Genomic DNA, 11,278 nt, shown 5'->3' with positions numbered 1-11,278 from the left:
TAACTGAAAGGGAACGGAGTAGATCTAATATTGTAGAGCATGAGGCTGGAATTGTTTTTGGGTTTGTAGAAGCCTTAAAGGATGGGGGAATTGGTGAATATGCTGAAAAGGAGGGGAACTGAATGAGGGACTTGGTCCCTAAAATCCTTCTTAGAATGTTAATTCTAATAATGATCTTTTTCTCTTGGGTTCTGTGCTTAAGTGAACCTCTGATCCAGTAAAAAGGATTGAGAAAATTAGGTTGTTTGATGTGGTGATTGTGGAAGAGAGGATGAAGTGGAAGAATCTCTATTTGTAAAAAAAATAATAAAAAAATGGAGAAAAAAAAAGTTGGCTGAGAAAGATGCAACAGCTGATAAGGGTGAACAAATTGAGAAGAGAAAGAGGGAGACATGGCAGCTCAGGGATAGAAAGGATAGTGTATGTGAGGAACCTGGTTCCTTAAAGAACCAAAAGGTTGAGCCATTAGGTTTGGAGGGAGAAGACATTGAAGTCTCAAAAAGAGTACTGTCAGGCAGAGTGTTAAGTTCCAAAAAATAGAATCACCTCATTGTTCCTCCAAGTCCCAATGTTTCTGAAAAAGAAGTAAAAACTTCTATGTTTTATGTGATACTATGTTGCTATATGTGCATGGGACTGCGTTTGTTATTTTTGAGACGAAGCTTGGGGAGATTCTTGGTGATATGATTGATGGTTCAACCTACTTAGAAAGGTTGAGCACCAGGTCCTCATAGACCCTCGGCAGAATAGGATGCTAAGTTGAAGGGTGAGAATGAAAGATTGAGGAAACAGGTGGACGAACTGAGAGAGACAATGATCATTGATCAAAGGAGAGTAAATGAATGAATGGACAAGCTCCTCAAGGCCTTAGCCCCTTACTTTTCCTTCTACCCGGTGATCCATGTCTTTCACTCCTTCCAAATTCCCTTGAATTCTTTTCTTCTTTTGATTCCTACATTTGATGACATTGGTACTTTAGTTGTTTAAATTGTCATATTATGTATTGTTAAAACTACTGTGCTTTTATTATAATTACTCCACTATGGGCAATCACTCTATTTTGTGCACTGACATTCACTTGTTGCTCTTGTTACTGTTTATGCTGTGTTACCCAAGTGGCATGAGTTAAGGTTGTTGAACTTCTTTTTAGTTGTGCTTCTTCTGTTATTATTTTCGATGATGCCAAAAGGGATAAGTTATATAGGTGTCAACATGGGTGTGAAAGTTAGCTCTTCTTGGTGAAAGATAGTTGTGCATGAAAGGTATATAAGTGTCAACATGGGGGAGGAATAGAATCAAATTAATATGTTGTGTTGTGCATGAAAGATGGCTCTACTTCGTAGGAGGAACATTGCTGATAATATGTTGATTCTAGGTCTGATCCGCAAGGAAACATGTGAGGAATCTGGTTCTCGGGGGGAATATTAATTTTGGGTTTGTCATCATCAAAAAGGGGGAAATTTCTCTAAGTTACACTATGTCATGTTTTGATGATGACAAATGTTCTCAATGTACTGAGTACGGAGCAGATGTGATTAGTGCAGATAAGGAACTTGATTCTCAGGGGAATAATTCTGGGTTTTTTCATTCATCAAAAATGGGGAAATTGATAAGATATGGTACTCTGAGTTTCGATGATTTCAGTCTTAAGGAACCAGTTGTGATCAGCTCCTTAGGTTCGGTTCTCATGGGGAACATGGTTGATTCATAGGAGGAACAATGTGGAGATCCGGTTCTCAGAGGAATATCAATTCTAAGTTTGTTGTCATCAAAAAGGAGGAAATTGATAGGATACAAATACCTTGGGCATAATTACTTTACTTTATGTTTTGATGATATAACAAACGTACCATCCATAACTAGATAAAGAACATGCTACCCATCTACCAAGCCTTGAGATCACAAAGTTCCAGGTTGGGATCCAGCGTGGGATATAACTTATCTCTTTAGAGTGGAAGGAATAGTTGAGGAAACAGATCCCTACCAGTTCCCAAGGCGACTGTATGAAGTCAACTCTCCAGCAGGAAAGTTGCTGCCTACACACTCTATTGTACAAGAACAGTGCAACAGTAGACTTTTTGTGGATAAATATATAACTTTAGACTCCCCATGTTGACACTAGAGACTAAAGTAGACTCAACATATTATCAGCAACATATTATAAGTTTGGTACGTTCCTGTTACAAGTTAGAGTCTACGTTGCTGATATATAACAAGTTAGAGTGATTAAAGTCTTTGTCACTAGAGAGTGATAAAGTGGCTTGTGGTGAGAGTATCACAAGTTAGTCAAAGTCTTTGTAACTAGAGAGTCACAAAGTGCCTTGTCGTGAGAGTGCCACAAGTTAGTTGAGTTGAATCCTTTGTAATAGAGGCATTACAAAGTGGCTTGTAATAGGTGTTTACAAGTTAGTGAAGTTGAAAGGCTACAAGTGTAGGTCATGGTTTTTGTCCCCTTGAGTTGGGATTTTGCAGGTAAAAATCCTCTGTGTTCTTTACTTACTGCCGAGCTACTATGGTAACAATTAGAGAACCTGATTTCCTATATTGGTTGGCTGCACAACCTGTTGCCTACAGTAGGAACTGCTAGAGAATCTTGTTCTCTATATAGTGGGAACTTATCATGTGTCTCATCTACATACTGGTTCCACAGTTAGCATTGTACCAAATTGATATAGGACCAGATCGCTATATAGGTTGGTTCATTATTATTTTCAGTAGAAACTCATAGAGAACCAGGTTCTCTATACAGTCTGGTGGATGCTTAGTTTCTAACAATTTTGTATAAGTTTAAACCCCCTTAATGTGCTAGCCCAAGAAAGTCTTAATCAAGACCCATGTAATGAGTAAGGTTCATTACAATAGGTGGCCTAATTAGAGGCCTTTAGGCAAGATTAGTCATCCTACGTGGGGCCCACCTATAGGTTAAAGATAACCTTTCTAATTAATTAAAGAGAGGTATCATACTTATTTGCAATTTCATACTACATGACTACATAATGAAATAGAAAAGAGAGGTATCATACAAAGAGAGATATCATTCTGGTAACGTAATTGCTTCAACATGTCATACGATGACTATTTAATACTATAGCAACGTGAGATTTTTGATTTTAAGAGAGTACGGTGCAATCTTTCTCAAGAATATCATACGGATTTTCCCCTACTTCAATCCGCCATTACGTGATTTGCCTAAATTGACGTGTGTTAGAGGGATTGTCAAGAGAATTGGCTCTGGTATGTTAAGGCTATCCCTTCTTCCCTTTACGCATGATGCATACGATACAAACGAAACTAGCAAATACACAACTTTCATAAATGACTCTATTCATAGAAATACTATAGATGCCTATGTTATTGATTCCCCATGTGCCCTATTGTTCTATCATTTGTTCATGCGTCTCAGAAATTACGTAAATTGATAAAGTTTATTTCATGATATTAATCAAAGGCATTATGGCCTTATGACATTGCAAAAGATTTTATTGTACTTCTCATGTATTGTATTCAAAATACATGTACATTGACCCGTGACCAAATGGCGTTATATATGCATATATACACGTATATATGTATATGGGATATGGGAAAAGGTTACATTGTTATATACGTACCACCACCTGATCAGCTGGTATACGTTGATGATTTGGCCACAGTGGCCGAGATGATATGATGGGATGCCCTCAGAGGCTTGCTGATGTTATGTACACATATACCTAAGAATGGTATGATATTTATACACATATGCATGACATTTTAAATAGTAAATGATTCATAAAGCTATTCAGAATTACATGTCGAGTCTTTTACTCCATGTTTCTCTCATGACTTTTATTTACTAATTTTTGTTCCTTACATACTCGGTACATTATTTGTACTGATGTCCCCTTGCTTGGGGACACCGCATTTTATGCCTGCAAGTCCCAATAGATAGGTTGAGTGTCCTCCAGGTAGGCTATCAGCTCAGCAGAAGGTGTCGGTGCACTCTATTTGCTCCAAAGTTACTTGTTTGGTCAGTATGCTTCAGATATGTATTGATTAGTATGTCAGGGCCCTATCACAACTTTATGACATCTATGTTCTCTTAGAGGCTTGTAGACAAATGTCATGTATATAAAGGATTGTATGGCCTTATCGGCCTATGTTCAATGTACGAATGATCATTTTGGCCTTATAGGCCCGTACGTTGTATGTATAACTTTCTATGTCAAGTTGGGTCATTCTATGTCAAGTATTCCCACATGTTTATTCAGATTATCTCATGACAGCCTTTCCGGCTCATTTACTTATGATAGTATGATATGAAAGATACATTATGTTGGTCCTCGATTGAGTAAGGCACCGGGTGCCCGTAGCGCCCCATCAGTTTGGGCCATGATAGGTGTTACAACCCATATTCACGTACGTTAGTTCACGTCATAAGTTAGTCGACATAAATCCGAGAAGAGATTATCTTTGAGATGATAAGAAGTTAATCATATTGGTCTTAAGTGATACACGGGTGTATAAGATTGGTTAACAAGTATTAGAAGTTAAACGAATCAAGGATGTTGTAACCCATATTTTCGGGTAAAACTAGAGGTGCTTAATATTCTCAGGAGGTCATGTTTTAGTGTATTTTAATCATATAATATCCTTATCATAAGTCTTGAAGTCAAACAAGTTATGAAACAAAAATTGTCACAACCTACGTTCATAATTTTACTTAAACATTAGGTCAAATGTTATTAAGCTTTTTCTCCCAATTTACTTCGTATTACGGGGTTATATATGTACCAAATTGAAGATCTATGAGCCTAGTTTCCAACACGTTAAATTGTTTTTCTATACGGCATTGGAGTGGAGAGATATTTGCGTTATTGTGAGACTGCGCCAAGTAGCTCTCTATGGGACCCACATAGGCGGTTGAGATATAATGATATATATAATATTCCTCAACCACGTTTTAACTCATTATATTTCAGTATATTCACACCCTATACACCTAAAAATACTCTCTCAAGTTTATCTCATGATCCAAGACTTAAACGAAGGGCTAACAACACAAATCAAGTGTCGGGAATCCCGTGGCGCTAGTAAGTCTCTTGTTCTTCTTGTTGATGCTAATTTTTGTGTGGTTCTAGATCGTGTGGGAGGTTGTTTTAAGTGTTTTAAGTTCAGTAAAATACTCTCTCTCGAGTTTTTAATTATCAAACCTAGGTGATTTAATGTCATCCAAAGTGATTCTAGTGCCAAAAACCCAAATTGAATGCTAGTTTCGCTTCCTTGTTCTTGTGGCAGCATTGGAAGGATATTTCGTTGGGAATTAAGGTAAAATTGGATTTTTCTTTATGTTTAAAGGTAAGTAACCTCTTACTATACATGTGTTTAATATTACCCAGGTCGCAGCTAAGTCGTTGAAGGTAGAATTTGTGAGTTATCTATCAAAAGGCTTGTTGGTAATGTTTTTGATAGGTGGACTGTTTTGGGAGGCTCAATATTATTATTATTGATGTTGTTCGGGGTGTTTGGTGATTGTTTTAAATTGTGGTAAGTCATATAAATAGGGGAGGTTCTGTCTGTTTCATCGTAAAATAGGTTGTGGTCGATATATAATAGTTACGACGCTTAAACGATAACAATAGTGTCATTTCTCTTATTGTAAACTAAGGAGTTGTAACATTTGCATAACTTGAAGTTTTGCAATATATACAAGGTATGTGAGGCTTTCCTTCGTTTGCATGACTCCGATTGTACATAATGTAATGAACGAGCTCCCAAAGACACTTTACTCTTACAAGCTAGCAGTACTTACATTGTTTCCCTCTTTATGGAGCAATTGATTTTGATGTTGCTTCTTTTATTCTTGTGTTATCAATGTTCTTAGCACTTCCTGATTCTTATAAGATTCATGAAGAAGAGTTAGTCCTAATAATATGTACAGAGAATACCGACCTTACGTCACTCCGAAAGGTTTGGAATGTGATTCCAATTTGTCCAACATGCATTATATATATGCTTCTATTTTACTCTACTAAGCCACACGATAATCGGCCGGGTAAGGCACCTATTGCGTAACCACTGATCAGTTGGGTTTTACCGAGCTCCACATGGCTAGGTACGATTCTACCGAGCCTTATGATGGCCGGGTACGTTTTTACCGAGCCTATTATGGCCAGGAACGATATGATGAGTATGATGCCCACAGAGGCGTATGTTTTAAAAGTTTGTGTATATATCATGAATTTCATGTCAGTAGACATCAGAAGTACCCAGATGTTACAAGTTGTATATTCTCTATCCCTGTTTACATTACTGTTCTTACTTATGCTTTCTTGCCATAAATACTCAGTACTTTATTCGTATTGACGTCCTTTTTATTTGTTGACACTGCATGTCATGTTGCAGGTCCTGATAGACAGGTAGACGCAGTTTCCCCACCGCAGTAGGCTACCTAGTTTAGAAGTTATTGGTGAGATCGCTTCTCCGAACTTATTGTGGTCTTGGTGTGCATTTTTTATAGACATTATGGGTATGTCGGAACCCTGTTCCGGCAATTTTGCAGCAATTATGTTCTTTTAGAGGCTCATAAACAGGTGTCGACTCATGTATAGTTTGGATTGCCTTGTCGACTGATTTTTGTTGTATAGTCTTTCATGGAAGCTTGTCAGCTCGTACCTTATATATAGCTTCATGACAGCCTTATCGGCCCATGTTATATATATTCATAACATTATCTATCATTGTTGGTTGTTTAGGATTCATGTCTACCATTTATATTGATCTCATTGGTCCTTATAGATAATAAGAAAGGTTAGATAAAATGTGTGTTGTTGCTCGGTAGGTATGGCCCGGGTGCCAGTCACAGCCCTCTAGTTTGGGTCGTGACACATGCCCCAACCTTGGGGAGCACGATCGATGCTCAACCCATATATCCCAGTCAAGCAAGCCTACTCGATACCTTCTACCCAACTTTACCCATAAAGAATTTGAGACAACTACACGTTTCTAGTTCGTAGTTGCAAAATCAAACACAACCCATAATATGTCTACGGAGCCTCTAAGAGAACATACCTTAAAAGCGTTGTACATAAAAACGTACAACACATGGGCCCTAGTGTAGAACATGGCTCACCAAAATCCGCTGAGTGGAGGGTATGCTACTATCGAGGTCAGCTCCGCCTACTGAGGAACCACCTGCATCCATTAAAGATGTAGCGCCCCTGGCAAAAGGGACGTTAGTGCATATAGAATAGTACTAATATGTCCCTCAATCAACCCCTACATCGGCACGTGTAGTTTCAATCTTGGGCATTTATAACCCATCCTTCCTCGGTGACCTAACTATACTCCCAAAAATTTTAAAATATAAAAGAGTTATATTCGTTTCATATCCTTTCATACTCCTCATTAGCAATCTTGGCCTCACATGTAAATCATCACTCTTGGCACGATGGCCGCATTTCACATTTCATGTTTTCATTCCATTACATGTCATGGATCATCATAAAATATTTAAAGTATCTAGAAAATCATAACTTCAACTCATGAATACACAATAGCTTAAAACACATTGGAAATATTTACAATGAAGCGCATAGTAAATTTCAATAGAATCATGGATTGAGTTCAAAATCAGTTGATGAATCGATCATACTTGGACTATTTTCCAATGGAGAGCATGATATAATAAGAGAAATTGAGACATGATTGAGTAACTAGACATTTGATACATCACACATTTGTGACAATTTAGCACAATAAGAAACGGAACTTTGACAAACGGTGTTTGGATGAGATCAAGGAATCTGATTCTAACAAAGGAGTTTAGCGAACATACCTCTATTGAGATTTCCTTAGAATTGGTCCAACATTAACCTACTCTTAGCAATATCAATCTATAGAAACATAATCAAATTGAACCATTTTCACTGAGGCGTTCATAGGCTTAGCAATTACACGAATTTCATCAAACACTAAGTGTGCCAATTCAACTAGAAATTTCTATAATGGATTCCCTTCAACCACAACCAATTTCGAACAACAATATACCCACGATAGTTCAACAACCTCCATATCACCTTCATTGATACTGCCATTCCCAATGACACACCCCCAAATCAAGAACCACGCCTTACATTCTTCTCATACACACCAAATTTCAAAATAGAGGCTTATGACTTCCGATCTCCATCCCATAAGCCCCATCATAATAAAATCTATATTTAAACCCATTATTAACTTGCATGAAAGCTTAGGGACGAAAACTTAACGGGTTGGTTTGACTTTGTGTGTTTCCCTCCTTGAATCTTAAAGATTGTGCAAGTATTAAAGAGAAGAATGGTTACAGCTGATTCTCCAGTGTGTTTTTCCTTTCTAAAATGAGTTGATTCTCCCATAAAAATTACCCCCTTATGGCTTATATCAAAATAGAGTCAGGTTAAGAAATTCAAGAAAATGCCTCCATAAATCAAATCCGCAATCGCAGAATGCATCGAAGAAGGGTTGTGCGGTCCGCAAACTAGATCGCAAAATGGTCTCCAAAAATCTGTGTTGGCCAACGACCGATTATGCAGTCACCACACCAAACAGTATTGCCACAAAACACCTGTAGAGACTCACCACATCATAAGAACCCAAAGAACCTATAATACCCATTACCATGTTGATCCGACCTACCACCAAGCTGTCATATTTCTTGTATTTCCTTCTAAATTGCCTTCAGGTTATCACTTCTCCCCGCTCGTACATTATGACTCTTAACCCAACACTCACCGTGAGAGATCCTAGCATAAAACCAGATCGCCCTAAAGCCTATAAGCCGCAGTATTCCCTCTTAAGTACCACAACTGAGACACCCACTTAAAGTTGTTCCTTTCACCTTTCTGACACTGAAATGTAGAATCTATAATGATATAGAACTTCCGCGAGTCTCGACACTATCCAATGCAAATATCATATTCAAACCATATACAAATCCAAGAAATTTTCGATTGTCATGTATAAATCTTGAATCCATTAGAACCTTCTCGAGAGTTATTCACTCAGCTGAAATCTCAATTGCACCGTCCAAATGGGCCAAACAACATGTGCCCCATTAGAACAACAAGACCCAAAGAAGTAAACCCACCTTAATGCAACCTAGTAAATTCCTACTCCATGCGCACTACATCCGTCACGAATAAAAACTCAAATTATTCTATGATTTCCATATACACATAAAGTGTAATATAATGCGTATCCACAAATTTCCTTACTTGATTCATCCTCGATCTTAACCTCTGCAAGTTATAATTGATTCACAAGTATGCCTCAAACCGAAACTAGTACAAGACATAACCATGCAATCAAATCATTGATAGTACTCCCCCACTTGGCTCGAACCCTTATGAAATAATATTTGATATCCTACAATACCCTTATTCCATAACTGGCATGACCACGCACCCCAATTCAATTTAATCCTTCACAAACTCCTTTAGCAAAATTATAAACTACCTAAAATCCTCCGTTATGCCCACATACATCCTCGTGACAGTCAAGCCAACTTCCCCAAGTGATCCAAACTCAAACTACAACACATATAATCCACTGGTAGAAAGAAACTCTCCACACCATCATAAGGATCACACATTCGTAGACCACCCCTCATGAGATAACCCATCTGCTAATTAGCCTAAAACTTGAATTACTCTATACCCTTTCATAGCTACAACCATCATGCAATCACTTAATCTTTCTGAGGCTAAACTCTTCAACAAGACATAGGAATCTACTTCACCCTATAACTGGACAATATGAAAGATCCCTGAACAAACTCATGACTACATATTGCACAACACATCAAGATAGAAATCCAGAATCCAATAGTCCTTTTCACATCCCACGCAAAATCTTCTCGCCACCTTCAAACTATTTGAACATATCCCCCAGTCACATCATACTCAACATATAACCATCCAACCACTCACCGAGCCATAAATCTCACTCTTAAGGACACTACCAAACATATAAGTCCAGAAGCACAAGCTTACACAACTGACACATCCGAGCCTAAGTTGCGGTCTAAACCTGGCCTCAAGCCATCTAGACCGGCCCATCACCAAAACACAAAACACATATCTTGCACCTCATCCATGGAATCACAAGCCATCAATGCACAGCTGATACCGTGCGCTCACATAACATATGAGAGAGTGGAAGGAATTCAAAGAGATATGCTTTAAGCTGAATCAAGGTCGCACGATAAGGAAGGAAAGATGGGAAGTTTATCCTAGATGCCCTGTAGCCTCTCTAAGATAGGTATGAACATCGTCATGCCGATCCGCAAGACTCTACTAGGAACTTGCTCATGACTCGTAGAACCTATGAGCCTAGAGCTTTGATACCAACTTGTCACGACTCAACATCCAACTAGTCGTGATGGCACCTAACCCAACCCGCTAGGTAAGACAAATAACGAACAACATAATTTATTGATAATAATAAAAGACCAAAAAAAGGTGAAATCGCTTATAACTCCCTAAGGACTAGTAGTACAAGTCATGAGCCACTAAGACTTTAGATTTACAAAGTTAGTATGAAATAATATTTACTGTATCTATGAGAAATACACATAAACAGAACTCAAATCTAAACTACCAAGAACAAGTGGTAGCTACGTCCGGAGGTCAGGTACGTCTTCAATGCCGACTCCGCCATAATCAGCAGCATCATCTCCAAGGTTTGCAAAAAAAGTGTAGATATGTAGTATGAGTACAACCGACCCAATGTAATAAAAAGGTAACAAACCTAACCTTAAGTTAAAAGCAGTGACAATCTCGGAAGAAGGTTAGTGACAAACATCAATAGCTAATAACAGTTCATAACAATGTAGTGAAGCTAGTAAAGGTATATGATTCATGTGATATATGCTCAGTTTGATCACAATTATGGGAAGTAGGCATGCTTTTCAAGTAAAATAGTCAATTTCAGATCTCACCACTGAGAAACAACTAAACACGACTTTATCAAAGAACTGGATACCCAATTCACAACACCGGTGAAGAATTTTCGTTACCAATTAGCATGAGGAAAGTACATCTCTATTCCTACAGGTTAATATACATGTCAGGTCATAAATTATCATATACCATCTAGCATGAGTAACCTACATCTCTCTGCCTACATGTCAAATCATAATGTCACTTTACCGTCTAGCATGAAAAGTTACACCTCTAGGCCTACAAGTCAAATAAATATGTCAAAAACTCGGTTTCATAATGAACTCATTAAGTACACGCAATCCTAGCACACTTTAGGT

The sequence above is a fragment of the Nicotiana tabacum genome, chromosome 22, assembly GCF_000715075.1.
Source record: "Nicotiana tabacum cultivar K326 chromosome 22, ASM71507v2, whole genome shotgun sequence".
NCBI classification, from domain to species: Eukaryota; Viridiplantae; Streptophyta; class Magnoliopsida; order Solanales; family Solanaceae; genus Nicotiana; species Nicotiana tabacum.
The sequence above is the reverse complement of the archived record's forward strand: the minus strand, read 5'-3'. Positions refer to the sequence as shown.